Source organism: Aythya ferina, assembly GCF_964211825.1.
Source record: "Aythya ferina genome assembly, chromosome: 2".
Lineage (NCBI taxonomy): Eukaryota > Metazoa > Chordata > Aves > Anseriformes > Anatidae > Aythya > Aythya ferina.
The window spans coordinates 32,306,750-32,321,078 of NC_140297.1; the positions used below are offsets into that span (position 1 = coordinate 32,306,750).

Consider the following 14,329-nt stretch of genomic DNA (forward strand, 5'->3'; position numbering starts at 1 on the left):
ACAGTGTATACCACAGGTCTTTTCAGGTATTCCCTGTTTTGGTACACCTATTGAGTCCATGTTTGTTTGTTTTTGGAAACAGTTTCTTTTCCTGCTTTACAGAAGAACTTGAACTTTTACTCATGTTTCTTTCTTACATGCAACTGAAGAGCAGGGTTACGGTTTCAGATATTAAAATAAATTGTGAGAGATTGTGTCAAATGGCAATATCTTTCCTCTTAGGAAAGAGTTAGATGTGTCTTAACCTTATAATTTGTGTTTTTCAATTCAGAAAGTCATAAAACCTCATAATAATGACAGGCTGAAGGAGCAAATGAGACATTGAAGAGGCATGAAGTGCATGTTAAAATAATGAGAGTACCTAAGGGGACTGGAGACTTCCAACTGGTAATGTTTAAGATTGGTGATTTTTCTCTTCATTTATAAAGCAGCTCGGTTGGTTTCTTTCTTTTCGGATCTCTCAGAGAATTTGCTATTTCTTTAACTTTTTAGAATAGATTTTGAACACTGATTGCAGTTTTTTTGTCAAGGACAGAAATCAGGTGAAAGAGTTGTTTACCAATATGATCAAGAAAACTCTAGCTAAGACAGTGCATAAAAGCAGAATGTTCTCTGAAAGTGTTATAGTTCTGCAAACTTCAGTGTTGATGTATTGTTCAAGAATCGTTGCTTTTCCTGAACAGCTCAGCAGGTGTCCAGTGCTTTTGTATTGATCACAGAGATTAGACTGACCACTTCCCCCTCCCTCCTGTTTTTTAAACACTATATATACTATGTCAAATTAAAGTTGTCTGTGTATCTGTTATCTGTGTGTACAAGTGAAAACCTGTTCTTTAATTTGACATAGTAAAAACTTTTTTTTTTTTTTGAAGCTCACTATAGTACCTTGTAACCACCTACTAATGTTTCTCGAGTAATAGCAATTTCCTCATCTGAGACATAAGAAAATGAGGTAATTTACTGTAAGTTTTTCTGCTTTTCTACACTGGAGACAAGAATATCATGTAACATTTGATTTTCATCTGATATTACCTTAGGTCCATATAACGTATACATTTTCCTCTGTAGCACCGAGTAGGGCTTTTTTTTTTTTTTTTTAATGTAGTCAAGAACATTATCAAGGTAAAATATGTTTAAATACATACTCTGTAAAACACAAAATATTCTACGGTGTTTCTATTGGCTTTTAAGATACACAGCTAGACCACAAGTAGTTGATATTATGTACATAGTCTGCAGTTTAATTCATGTCACATGAAACCACAAAGTCTGGTGCTGCTGTCTGTTACCTTCAGTTCCTTTGAGTTCAGGGTCTTGCAGGATCAGGCCTGTTAACATTTTATGTATTGTGCCTGTGCTGTGTATAGGAGAGAAGAGATTATGCAGACTATAACAATGTGCTCTAGTGATTGGAGTAGCTAAAATCAGTCACCTTAATTTTGTCAATTTACTTTAAAGTTATCTTCACTTATATGCATTGCACGGATTAAAAAGTTGCACATATTTAAGAAAGATCACTGAACAGTTACAGCATGCACTCTTAATGTTCTTGAAGTCTTGGAACAAGCACAACTTAAGCTCTCAATGGATCTTTAGCTTTGCTAGTTTCCAGATGCAATGGGCATGTATTATTCAGCTCTAATTTTAAGTGGACTGGAGTCATCCCCAAAGAGGACAGATTCAATGGGCAGTGGATACATATTTGCAAAGCAAACTGTCTAAGGAATTTCTGACAATAGCAGGTGTAGGAAATACTTCTGTCATGTGAAAGCAGTTCTTCTGGTATTCCCTCAATTACTGCTTTGCCTGTCTGTCTCCATCCCTGCTTGTAAATCATACTATGAATGAGATGATCTGGATAGGTACCAATCAAAAGTCTAATTATGAATGGGGCAATCCAGATCGGCACTGACTCAAGAAGCTGTGTAATTTGCAGACACCTACACCTCACTGCAGAGAGCAGTTTCAGCTATCTTGAGAAGACTGAACTAGATTCTCCCATATGGTACTGTTGCTCTAAAATGCAGCAGTAAGTATGGTTCATTGTTATTTAAGAAAATGATGCTGATACATTCTTATTTAATACTGCAATTATTTTAGTTTCAAGATTAAAAAAAAACAAAAACAAAAACAAAAAGATCTGGAGTCTTAAGTTTCTTATTTAGATGGTACCATTTAACTATGTTATTGCTTTTATTTTGCACAAAAAGTCTCAGCTTCCTTGTATGTGAAATACTGCAATGGTATCTAGCATTCAGCTGGCCTCTTATCCTACCACATGGATAAGAAACTGTAACCCCTTGAAAAAAAGCCTTTGGTGCAGCATAGTCCATGGCAAGAAGAATCACTCACGTGTGGCAAATAAATAACAAATACAGGACTGCATTAATCAGGTAGACTTCAGTTTTATGAAGAAGAGGAAACAACCTACCCAGCCATGGCATCTGTAGTTGTGTGACTTTAAGAAGCAATGCCAAGATTATTAACCTCTGGTGGTTAAGTATACCGTGCTGTTTTTCCAAAGGGTAAGGTTGCTACATTTGCTTTGCTAGCCATATTTTGACATATACCCTTGCACTGGCCTTCCTAAATTCTACCTCAGCTTTTATTGGATAAGGCATGCTCTGCTTCCTGCCCAAAGCAGCAGTGTTGAAAAATCAAGAGTTCAAGGAGATTTGGAGCTTAAAGCCTTGGCTTGTCACCGAATTGATGGGTGACCTGAACAAGTTACGTAATCCTGCTTACGTCAGCTTCCCCTTCTGTGAAGTAAGGAAAATAATACCTGTCAGGCTCAGGGATCTATAGAGCAAAACTGTTCTAAAGGGAATATAATAATTTGCAATGATTAATTTGATTGACTTAGTGTACCTACAGGCTTGCAAATTACCTGCGATTTTGCAAATGTAGTAAGTGAACGTAGTTAGAGTATTTTATTCTCTGCACTGATCAGGAAATTCCAGCTGTGACTCTTGAATACAAATGACAGAATAGGTGCTACATGCATCATGTCATATGTGGGCTGACAGGTCCTTTTTAGATGTCTTCCCACAGTGAAATGTACAAAATTTATCTCATGTGGTATCTATGGTGTGGCTGCAAGACCATGCATACACCTTTGTATGTGTGCGTTTATATTGCTTTCAGGGAATATTTTATATTTGTTGTCCTGTTTTATTTTCTGTCCAAATAAAATTTTCATCTGTTCAACAGTTCCCGTCAAGAGATTGCAAAAAGCAAATTCCTATAAAGGCTTGCTCTGGTAGACATGAATAACTTGGAATATTTGCATATTTGAATCAGGTAATGAGAACTTTTACGGATTAAAAAAAAAATCTTATGCATGTGTTATTTCAGGCAATAACTCTTCAGAGCGAGTGAGAATAGCAGAGGATATGCAGATCTTTTACTTTGTGATTCTCTTCGGGGTAATGAAAAAACAGTGTGTGAAACAGCTCGGTTCAGGGAAGTTCTAGGCAGCAGCAGTTAAGAGAGACTGTTTTCAATGCCTCTCAAATATGCGAGGCAGGAAAGGAGCTAGTTCTTTATAGAAGCTTGAATATTTGAATTCTTCATTATAGAAGAGCATGGCTTAGCCTTAATTAATACTACGAGAAGAGCAATGCCAACCCACAGTCTTTTTGTAGTGACAGTCGTACTGACATGGGGTGTAGGCTTTGCTCCATCAGGTGCTGGACAAGACTTTGATTATCAATTCACTTGGAGAAGAGTGTGGTAAAATGGAATGAAGCTGCTTTTTCTGCTTTACAGTACTTGGAAAACGGTTGAATGCGAACCAATGTTGCTAACTTTGTGTGTTTTCTAACACTGTAGTGTTGCTTTTTTTCCCTCCTCCCCCTCTTTTCCCTTAAGTCCCAGCTTCTGGAATCAAGTGATGATTACCTGACAATCTTACTTTGCATTAGAAGATATATTTATAGATTGTGGAAAAGGACTAAAGCAAGAATTTCAAAGTACAAGAATTACAAGAATAGCAAGCTACAAATTCTGGAAAGTAAATAAAATTGTTCTGCAATTGTTTTTAAAACCTCTTTGAGCTTCTTTCCTTTCCTGATATCATTAAACTTTACATGAGATACAAAGGTTCACTAGCCCTGGCACTGGAACAGCAGCTCCCCTCTCTTGGTCTGTTGAGCTTAATCATTTTCTTGTGAAAGAGTTTTTTACGTTAGCTGTTTATTTTTTTAGCTGTTCAGCTTTCTTAAATGTAGTTGTTTACACAGTGCTCAAAGGAACGTGGTTTCATCCAGTCTTTCCTTGTGTAAAATGGCTTATAGAAGCCATTTAGTTCATTAAGATTGGTTTTGGATATGAGGAACACTTGTAACTGCTCCTACTACCAGAGCTTTCATCAGACTTCTATTTCTGTATCAACTGCCCAGCCCCTTTTTTCTGCACAGTCTTTGCAGAGAAAGCAAGAGCTGTGAGAAAGCAGAGCACTGAGCTAGCTAGTCTGCAAACATTACTCACTCCTCCTGTGTGTATTTGCATATATGTGTATATGCAGGTTAATTTCAGGGTTTGGTGTAGAAGGTGGGCAAGATTTCAGGTGTGATTGCACTTTAACCTTTCCCAAATACTGTGTTGTTGTTATACAGTGGGTACAATCCAAAATATAGGGAAACTAGCTGGCAGATATTATTGTTAAATGCATGAAAATCTAAAGTGCCCTGTTCAGTGGATCTCTTTAACAGCCTGACTCCTCTGGGTCAGTTATTCTTAGCCTAGTTATTTTCATCTTATGGCATTATAGGTCTAAGATTAGCCTGTTAGGCGTTATCATGCCATCTGAGTTACCTCCTAATATAACTGTACACCGGAATGATTATTTATAGACAGAGCATTCTGTCATTTTTGCTTTATTTCTGGTAGTTTAAATAAAGAAGAGCAACATTCAAGAAAAACCACAGATTCCTTCCTGCTGCCAAAACAACATGATAACTGCCTGCTAAGGGGCAAGGATATTGTTTCAAACGTGTGTGTGCAGCAGATGCAACATCCTTTTTATCTTCTCCACTTCATCTAAAAAAGAGGCACCTCGGGGTAGCACTCCTGTCTCCACTGGAGGAGGGAATGGGGTGCCAGCTCCATGCACCCAGCCGCCAAGGGGACGGGCTTGTGGTCAGCGATGAGAACAAGGATATCCAGGATCTATTTTTAGGGACTGGCACTGTCAAGCTCCATGTTCAGCGTGAATATGTCACATACGCGCACAGCTCCTCCAAAATGGACCCTTCTCATTTTGTTACATAAAAGCAATGCCTGCTGTTTAATTAGCCTCCTAAATGCATTTCACAGAACTAACAGGAAGCTTCAGCAAATTGACACATTTTTAGCAAACCATTCTTCATGGCTGCTTCACAAACATATCTGCTTACTGGAAAACCTTAATCCTGAAGCAGGGCTGTCATTCAAAAGCGCAGTAAGGCACATTGTCCCCTCAGGACGTTCACTGGGATTTTTGTGTCTGTGTACGTTTAACTAGGAGACAGTTTTTGCTGACAGTTTGATAAAAAGCAACAAAAATAATAAAGTGGCAGATCTTCAGCTGGGTGTTGGTGCAGCCTCCGAGTGCAGTTGTTGCTCAGGAAGCTGGCAGTTAATCAAACAGTGAAATGTTAATGGATTATAATAAACTGATGAACTCCATCTTTTCTTCTGCACCTTTCTGCTCTAAACGAGCAGTGTGTTTCTACCTCTGTGCACATTCTGGGTATAATCAAAGTGCAGCTAATCCATCCTGTTTCAAAATGTCACTGGTGTCAGAAGGTTTGCAAAGGCAGTATGAGCCTTTTTGTGGTTGAATAGTGTGGTACTGGTTTAGCTCTCCCATTACATAATAAGCAACTTCTTAAATTTTTTTTTTCAGACTTGCAGTTCCATATGTAACTATAAAGGTACTTTGGCATTTAGTCTAATCAGCACATCTGTTTTATAAGTTTTGTGTCTCCTGGTTGTAAGCTCCTTTCTGCTTCTGAAGTGTACTAACATGACAAGAGCTCCAAGAATTCAAGCCCTTTGTTGATGAATGTGCTTGAAATGCAGGATGCTCTGTGCTAATGGTAACTCATTCCTTCTAGTAATGACACTGAGTGTCATCAAAGAGAGACGAGAGAAAGGGTGGAATGAATTCTTTTAAAATGCCAATTTTATTAATCATGTTTTTACAATCAGAGATTATTGTCCTATTTCGTGATCCCTGTGGTTGAAGGTATGTGTGCTGAGGGAGGGATAACAGCTATTCAATTTCTATGAAGCCCGGAATGGAATAAAGAGAAAGCTTAATGTTAATTTAATATTTTCCTCCCATTGTTCTGTTCTTAATCCAAATTTCCTTTTTCTGTCTTGGTGCCCAAGACCACCACCCTGTTGGCGTTGCAGAGTAACAATGTGAGGGGAAGCAGGGAACGCAGGCTGTTAGTTCTTCATCTTCTAGGGAGACTCTTTCTGGTGTTTGCCCCTCCTGTGCAACTGTGGTAAAATGTATTAGTGATGGCTTTTTATTTACCTGTTCACAACTCCCTTGTGGAGAACATAAGTTCTTAATTCTCTTGATCAACTCTCTTAGATCAATTTGCTTGATCTCTAAACCAACATCTTTATTGAAGAACATGTGTTTTTACCAAGCCTTCTCTTTTTTTTTTTTTTTTTTTTTTTTCCTACAAACACAAAAGAGGTAACTCCTGGACTTTAAACTTTTTGATATTCTGATTTGAATCTGACATTGAAGTTATAAAATGCATAAAAGAATGTGCATCTGGCAGTCTCACCAAGAATCATGAAATAAAATCCCTACTTTGTGGGGATTTATTGCTGAAATAAATAGTGGGAATGTTAGTATTTTTAGGCACAAAACATTGTAAGAAATAGCAGAAGGAAAATTATGAGTATGTGTGTTTATATGAGCATACCTGCTTTTACGTGTAGATATATCTTGTTAAAGGACTGTATAGAAATTCCATAGATGCTTTAAAATTCTCATCTTAAAAATCCTTGTACAGCAGCTGCTGAAATCTCATGGGACCTAAATTCACCTTGGGAGTCCAGTAGATGCTCGCCAGCCCATGCTGTGCATATGCTCAACAGCGTTCCAGGCTCAGAATACAGATCTCCTTGTTCCCACACACACTTCAGAAAGTTGGCATCCTTTTATTTGCTGTCACTGATTTTCCTGCAGGATCTGTTTCAGAAGAAGAGCAAAGTTTTGTTCTATCATTTCTTTGAAGAATTGATACTATTATCAATTATCATAGAAGGAGTTCTTGATTGCCTATGTTTCTTCAAGTTGTATGAGGGAAGGACTGGCAGAAAGGAAAGTGATTTGAAGGAAATATCAAAGAATGTTATAAATAGAGCAGCAGTGCAGAGATTGGCTATACAAGTACTTCCTATATTAAAATGCTGTTGTGAGGGAGGCTGGAGAATGAATGGAGATGTAAGGGAGCTATGTAGGAGGAAGAAATGAGGAAATGAGGGGAGAATGAAGCACTGAAGCACGTGCACTATCAATGAAACCAGTAGAAAGAAAAAAAAAAAAAGTTAAAAACAGTTAAGAAAACAATGAGCTTTAATAGAAATGAGAGACATTTCCATAAAACTGTTTTTTCCAGTTGTTAAAAACAACTTAAGAGCACTTTACTCTTGTATGTAGGCACGCAGTAGGCTGGTATTCAGGGATTTTCCAAACCATCATAAAGACTATTCTTCAGGGTTTTTTTTTTGGTCTGAGAATAAGTAAATTGTTTGGGAGAGGGAGAGATGTGGGACACTGAATCTGTTTATGCACATGCTACAAATTCTGCTCCATCTCACCATCCTAGATCCCCCCCCTCAAATATAGCTCAGCTTTTCTAGAGAGCCTGCAGAGCAATCTCACCAGAGCTTTTGCAATAAATCACCATTGTAGGCAGATTTCTGAGTTTTGTGCTATTTTATTTTATTTTTTTTGTTTTACCCTCTCATGCAATTCACACAGAATGATAATGGGGCAGCTGGAGAATTTACTAGGGAAAGAAGGGAAATTACAAATGACCACATCAAAGGGCTATAGGCAAAGAAATAAGCAAGGAATACTAATGTAACTGAATTAAGTGACGATGCTGTGAATGAAGGATGCTAATACCGACACAACTATTTTGTTCAGAAAATATATGGTTAGAAATAGGAATATTATTTGAAAAAAAAATTACCTTTAGGCTATACTTCTAAACACTTGTGTAAGAGAGAATGCCTCTCTCCTGTCACTGATAGGCATATACAATTACATAAGATGTACATAGGCTTACCACCATTCTTACTCCTTCCTCCATCACTGGAAACATTTAGACATATGGCTATAGTAAAATTTGACAAAAAAATTAGGAACTCTTGAGTTCCACAGGTTATTTCATGTGAGCTCAAATGAGCGCCTCAGGCAGTGCTTTGCCTCACCCAGCACACCTAGCAGCCCACAGGAGGGGGACTTGCACCCCACAGACATTGTAAGCTGTTTGCCATTCTCCAGCTGCAGGTGTCCAGAGGTCTTCAGCAGCAACATGTAGTCCCAAAGACTTGAGGAACTCCTTCTGAAGGTCCCACTTCTGTTATTCCCTCGAGGAATTACTGCTGTTGGTTTTATTCTGGCAGTGACTGGTAGCTAGGGAGTCTGCTTGTCTGTGAGGAAGGAGAAGGCCATCCTTGGGGCTGGAGGGGCCATGGGGGGAGGAAGGAGGGCAGAACAGTCTCGATCAACTTCATCTATACTTCCATGTGAAACTGCTGTCTCAGAAGTCTTCAGTGTTTGGAAAATAAGCCCCTCACTCCTCTCAACATTTAAAGGACAGGGGCTAACATTTCACGCCCAATTAACACCTTGTTAAACTCTGGTTAACTACATAGCACTTTGTCATTGAGTGGAATGTATGTTAATGCTGTCCCTGTGAAGCAGCTGGTAATTACCTCTACTCATCTATAGGGCACATTTCATATGTTAGCATGAAAGGAAAATGCCCTGCATTGCTAAGAATTAAGTAGAAAATGACATCTGTGCTGACTTGAGCAACCTGCACCAAGATGGAGTTTTATGGAGGCCATCTGCATCCCCAAACTGCATCAGCTCGGCTGCAGTGCCATGTAAACAGCTTTCTCCAGGAAAGCCTACATGGCATGCAATTTCTGCTTCACTCTCTTTTTTACTCCTCTCTCTGAGGAGAAAATATTTTGCCAGACATTCTCCATCCATAATCCTCCCTATCCTCCCTTATTTTTGTAACCCAAGAATGCTCCAGTATGCACTTATCCTTCCAAGACAACCTGGAAATCAGTAGAATTCAAGCTATGGGAGGAAAATTTGCCTTCTTTTGATGCTGTTACCTGGTTGCTGCATACTTGGCATTCGATACCAGGATCTCTGTAAACCAAAACCATACCATATCTCTAACTGATGGTGACGTTCTAGCAAACTTAGTACAAAAGAACCTTATAATTGTTGCAGTTCTTACTGTTCATTTCTTACTGAGTATAATTTCGGGTTTGATGCACAGTTAGGTTCTCAGGCCTGGCACTGGGCTGTCTATAGCCCAGCTGTACCATGCATCTTTTGGATCAGAATTCTTCAAAATGGTTGTGATCTTCACAGTCACACACAAAGCACACGATCTGAAAGCAGAGGGAGGTTTCATTGCTGTTGCTGTGAAGGTCTGTGTCCCTGAACTGGGGACAGCCACAAATTGTGTTGCAGGTGGGACAGAATTTTAACCCAGAAATATTGCTTACTAACATTTATGTAAGAGATAATGTGCTGTGGTCAGCTGACAGAACTTGGCATTAGAATTGATTGTCCAAAGTACCAGTAGAGAGTAGAAAATTCAGCTTTCCTTATAGATCACGTTTTCAGATGTTTGAACTTCAAGATTATGGATACAATTATAAAGTCTACCCAGAAGACAGTAGCTGCTTTTTGCAAAAGAAAAAGGCTGTATAGATTAATTTTACATTTCTTCACTAAGTCTACTTTGGCATTATATAACCCTTACTTGCACTCCCCAGAAGGCCCATAGTTATGCAAATATTCTCATTTATAATATGGTTTTCCTGTTTCAATACAGATGGATGGATGCTAAAGTGGATATAAATAGTATGTGTTCCATGCAAAAAGAAAAAAGCATTGAAGTGCAAATCGGACTCTTTCTTCTTAGGGAAGTCTTTCCAAGCTCTTAATCATCTTAAATCCAATTAGCCTTTTCCTGTTTCTGACATGGCTCCCTTTGAGATAGGATAGCCAAACTGGAATATTCCTGATGACAAATCCTCATTGAGGAATATGAAAACTTACTTTTATCCTACTTTCTGTGTTTCCTATTTTCAGTTTTGAGTGTTGATTTACAGTGACTGCATGTTGTCACCCAGCTGTCTACAATGACAACCGTCTGTTTTTAAGGTTATATTAAGGTTAATAAAGCAGTTCTAAGGTATATTCCACTCATTCCTCCCAAAAGAAATTGCTGTGCACATCCAAAAAAAAAAAAAATGAACTCCTTTATTTTGTTTCCCACTCACAAAGTTTTATTAGGACCTCTGGCATTCCTCAGGGCCTTCCATGAAGTATCCTAAAGAGATTTGTTTCATCTGCAGGTTTAACCCAATCAATCTTTTTTCCATTATTCTTCTTTCCAGACCTCTATTGAAAAAAAAAAAATACTGTAACCTCACTGCACTATCAACCTTCTCCTAATTCAAACAGAATATTTATTTTCCCTCTGATTTTTATCTTTAAAACTGGTTCTGATCAGTGATCGAATTCTTGTAACTTTGTGCAAGGCCCAGCACAAACTCCTGTGAGGCACCTTGTTAAGGACATCCTGAAAGTCCAGTTCAGTCTGTGGAACAGATCCTTGCCTGGTACAAAGTGTCACAGTCCCACTGAAGACCAGGCCCTTTTTTAGTCCCCATTTTGTTAACCCTTTGAAAGAATTTGTTTTGCTTTCTTGTCTCAAAATATGCATGCAATTAAAATTCAAAGCTCATAACTGCATCCTACAAAGTCAGTTTGCATCAGTCTTGATTTGTTCCCTAAATGCCTGTGAGATTAAAATTTAAACAAAAATTGGCTCAGCTGTTGCTGTTAACAGAGGATATAGTTTCTGAAAGAACATATGGGGAAAGAATATCCCTTTCCCTTTCCCTTTCTTCTTTTTAAACATTACTCTTGTTTGGCTAAAATAATTCTTGCTAGATCTTTTGTGAGATTAATCAGTAAGCTCAGACAAAACGTTTAGAAATTTTAAATTTAAAACAACTTGTTTTAAAAATATCAAGAGATGAAAGCAATTACAATAGCATATGCATTTCAACCTGGCTAACGTGTTCACAATTATAGTGGTATAAGGAGATCGTATTTACAATGAACGCAATGCATTTGTTTCACCACTTATTTGCAATACTGTGTCTAGTTGTGGTCCAGAAAGTTTAAAATCAAGAAAAAGTATAAAGATTACAAATCTCATACAAATACCAGAGGATAAAACATATGAGGAGGGATTAAGGGAGCTATATTTATAGTCTATAACAGAGGGAGCTCGAGGGACATGGGCACAGGCTATAAATAACTTCAAGGTAACAATATAAATGAAGGAAGGGAATTATTTGTTCTCAAAAGATGGTAAAATGTGGAATAATAGCCTGAAGCGAAGAATAGAAAAGTTTAGGTTAGATGTTAGAACTTTTTTCTAGCAGTAAGAGCTGTTGAGAGCAGAGACATAAATAACTAAGGTAGGAGGCTGAAGTGGTACCTAAAGCACCAACTACAGCTATTTGGCTACAGATTAAAATTGCTTGTAGATGGAGTCGTGTTACAAAATTCACAGGATTATACTTAGTGATGCAAACATATTTTTTTCTTACCTGTTATGTTTTATAACACCCAGATTTCATGGAATGTATTAATTTCCCATGAAGACAGCACGTATACATCATTCATTCTAAGATTATTGTGCAGCTTTAACCAGATAAAGGGTAAAAAATACCACTATTAGTCAAGTATAGCTGATCAGTCATAACCTCATTTCATAGTGGGATTAGAAAATGATGTTATTTTAATCCAAATCGTGGTCATCTGCTATTATTTGTTCTAGTAAGAAGAAAGAAGTCCTTCTCTATTCAGTCCCCAGATGGGGTGGTAGCTTTTGAATCTTACATGTTGATATCAGAAAACTGGCGGTGTGCTGCGCACTGCTGATTTCACTAGAATGAAAAGACTTCCGTAAGTGGAATGCTGGCCTGCTTTAAATTGAACCCTAATACATATGGCCATGAGAGAAGGAAAAGGAGAGAGAACTGATGCAGGTCAGCTCTTCGTTGGTGTGGCAGCCACCCCAGCTGTGGACCTCTCTGGACAATAGCAGTTCCAGTACAGGTCATCACAGTACGTGCTCTGCATTGTTCATTCTTTAACTCAGTGTCCGTGGAGCTTCCTAATTCTGGAAACTTCACTTTGCAATTTAAAATTGCACCACTCCATCTGATCCACGGATAAGGGCCTGGAAGACCACAGGGTTCTTTCAAGAAGTGGTGTATGATACATCATTTGGGTGTTGAGACAGAGGGAGGAATCACCTGAGAAAAGGTGGAAAACTGTAGAGAGATGTTTGGATGTTTACAAACAACATACCACTTACTTGATCATTCAGTAGATGAATGACTTTTCAAGCATTCTTGTACTTCTTAGGGGTCATGAAAGCAGACAAAATGTTGCATTATGCCAATGTGAATGTTACAGCATGGAAGCAATACAACTGTGTTGTCTTGCCTTGTCTAATGTGTAATTCATTTCTCAGTGGCAGTTTTGAGGAACTTTCTTTTGGCTTTAGTTGTAGTAATCTATATCCATAATAAATATGTTTTAGTTAACATTGACCAGATCATGTAGAACTGTTTGTGTTGTGTTGCTTCAAGGACTGTATGTCTATTTATTTAGGGAAAGGAACATAATTAATGTTCATTTCTGCCCAAGATTTCATGCTCAGTAGCTTTACACACTCAAGCTGTTAGCCCCATCACAACTTTCCACTGCTGTTAAGTCAGGCAGGATCTGCCCTTGAATTAGAGGCTTTTGGACACACCTGAGCCTGAGATTTCTAACTAGCAGTGGATTGGATCCACTGTTCAATAGCTCAGAGCATAGGCCTTTAATCTCTCAGCCATTTTCACCATGTTTAGTTAATACTTAGTTCTTTTGCTTACTCTTTTTTCTATGTGCCCTAGCTGTAAGTTTTCTCAGCTTTTAAAAATCTCTGTCTTAATGAAATAGTTGATAATATTATATCATGTGGGTAATAGAGAAAAAATGAAATAAAATACTGTATAGTGAAAGGCAACAGGGGTAGGAATTTGATTTCATACTTGCCACCTCTTTTTTCATCCGTTCTTGGCTGCACTCTCAAAAGCACATTTTCTATTCTGTCAGATGGCAACACTGGAAGAGTATCTTTTTCCACTCAGTGGCCACCCTTTGGAAAAGGAGTACCCCACATGGTGGGCAGGACTGGTGATGTGCTGTTACATAGACTGGATACCTCTGCCCCCCCTGGATTTGAGATAAGCTCTTAGAAGACTGCTGGTTGTAGCTTTGAAAATCAGCAGTAACTGCCTATCATCCCTGGCTACCTCCTGGAGTAATTTGCCTCATTTCACTCCACTGTCTTCAAATCTTACATCTTGGTGTCAAAATATTGACAATTTTCTGGGTACTGCTAATTTCACTCAGATGAAACAAATGCAGTTTGGGAAAGCTCCAGCCTTTAGGAGATTTGACTGCTAGGAAATGCGAGTTCTGGTTTAATTTATGTAAACTTCATGTATAGAGCTGTATGCTTGCATCCTATATAAAGCACAGCATTTCGTATTCTTTCTTTCTTCACAGGGCTCACCACAATCTTTTCCTCTGTCACTTCTTCATCTGTTTTCTTCTAAGCTGGGAAGGTTGTGTCTCATGTGCTATAGAAGAGCTTTCTCATGTTTCTTTTTGGAATGACCCATATAGTATATAGCAAAGTTTACTGATGTCTGTTCTTGGGATTCCCTGAATTGTGACTTTACATTAGCAGAGAAAGACGAAGATGGTAAACATCCTAGTGGCTATGCAGTGGTCCAGATACACACAAATGTACTTCTCCTATCACTGAGGAAATAAGATGAAGATGTTTATAATCTGGCTTGGGATTCTTTGGTTTGGAGGATGTCATACACGTGTAAAGTTTATTTATGTTAGGTATGAGGTGTCTATGCATTAAAAGAGAAAAGAAAACCTTGGGGCATGCTGGAAATTCAAATTTGC

At 38.3% G+C, this 14,329-nt stretch overlaps 1 protein-coding gene across 11 annotated transcripts in view; it reads left to right on the top strand.

Moving 5' to 3' along the window:
- The window catches only part of HDAC9 (histone deacetylase 9), a 290,614-nt gene that overhangs the window by 195,858 nt on the left and 80,427 nt on the right, over positions 1–14,329 (top strand). Inside the window, exon 1 of one of the 11 annotated variants that reach the window (XM_084510983.1) lies at positions 275–387. The exons of the other annotated variants lie outside the window; for them this stretch is intronic. The gene's annotated coding sequence lies outside the window, so the exon portion shown is untranslated. Of the gene's footprint in view, positions 1–274; positions 388–14,329 lie in introns of those variants that run through there. 11 annotated transcript variants of the gene reach the window in all.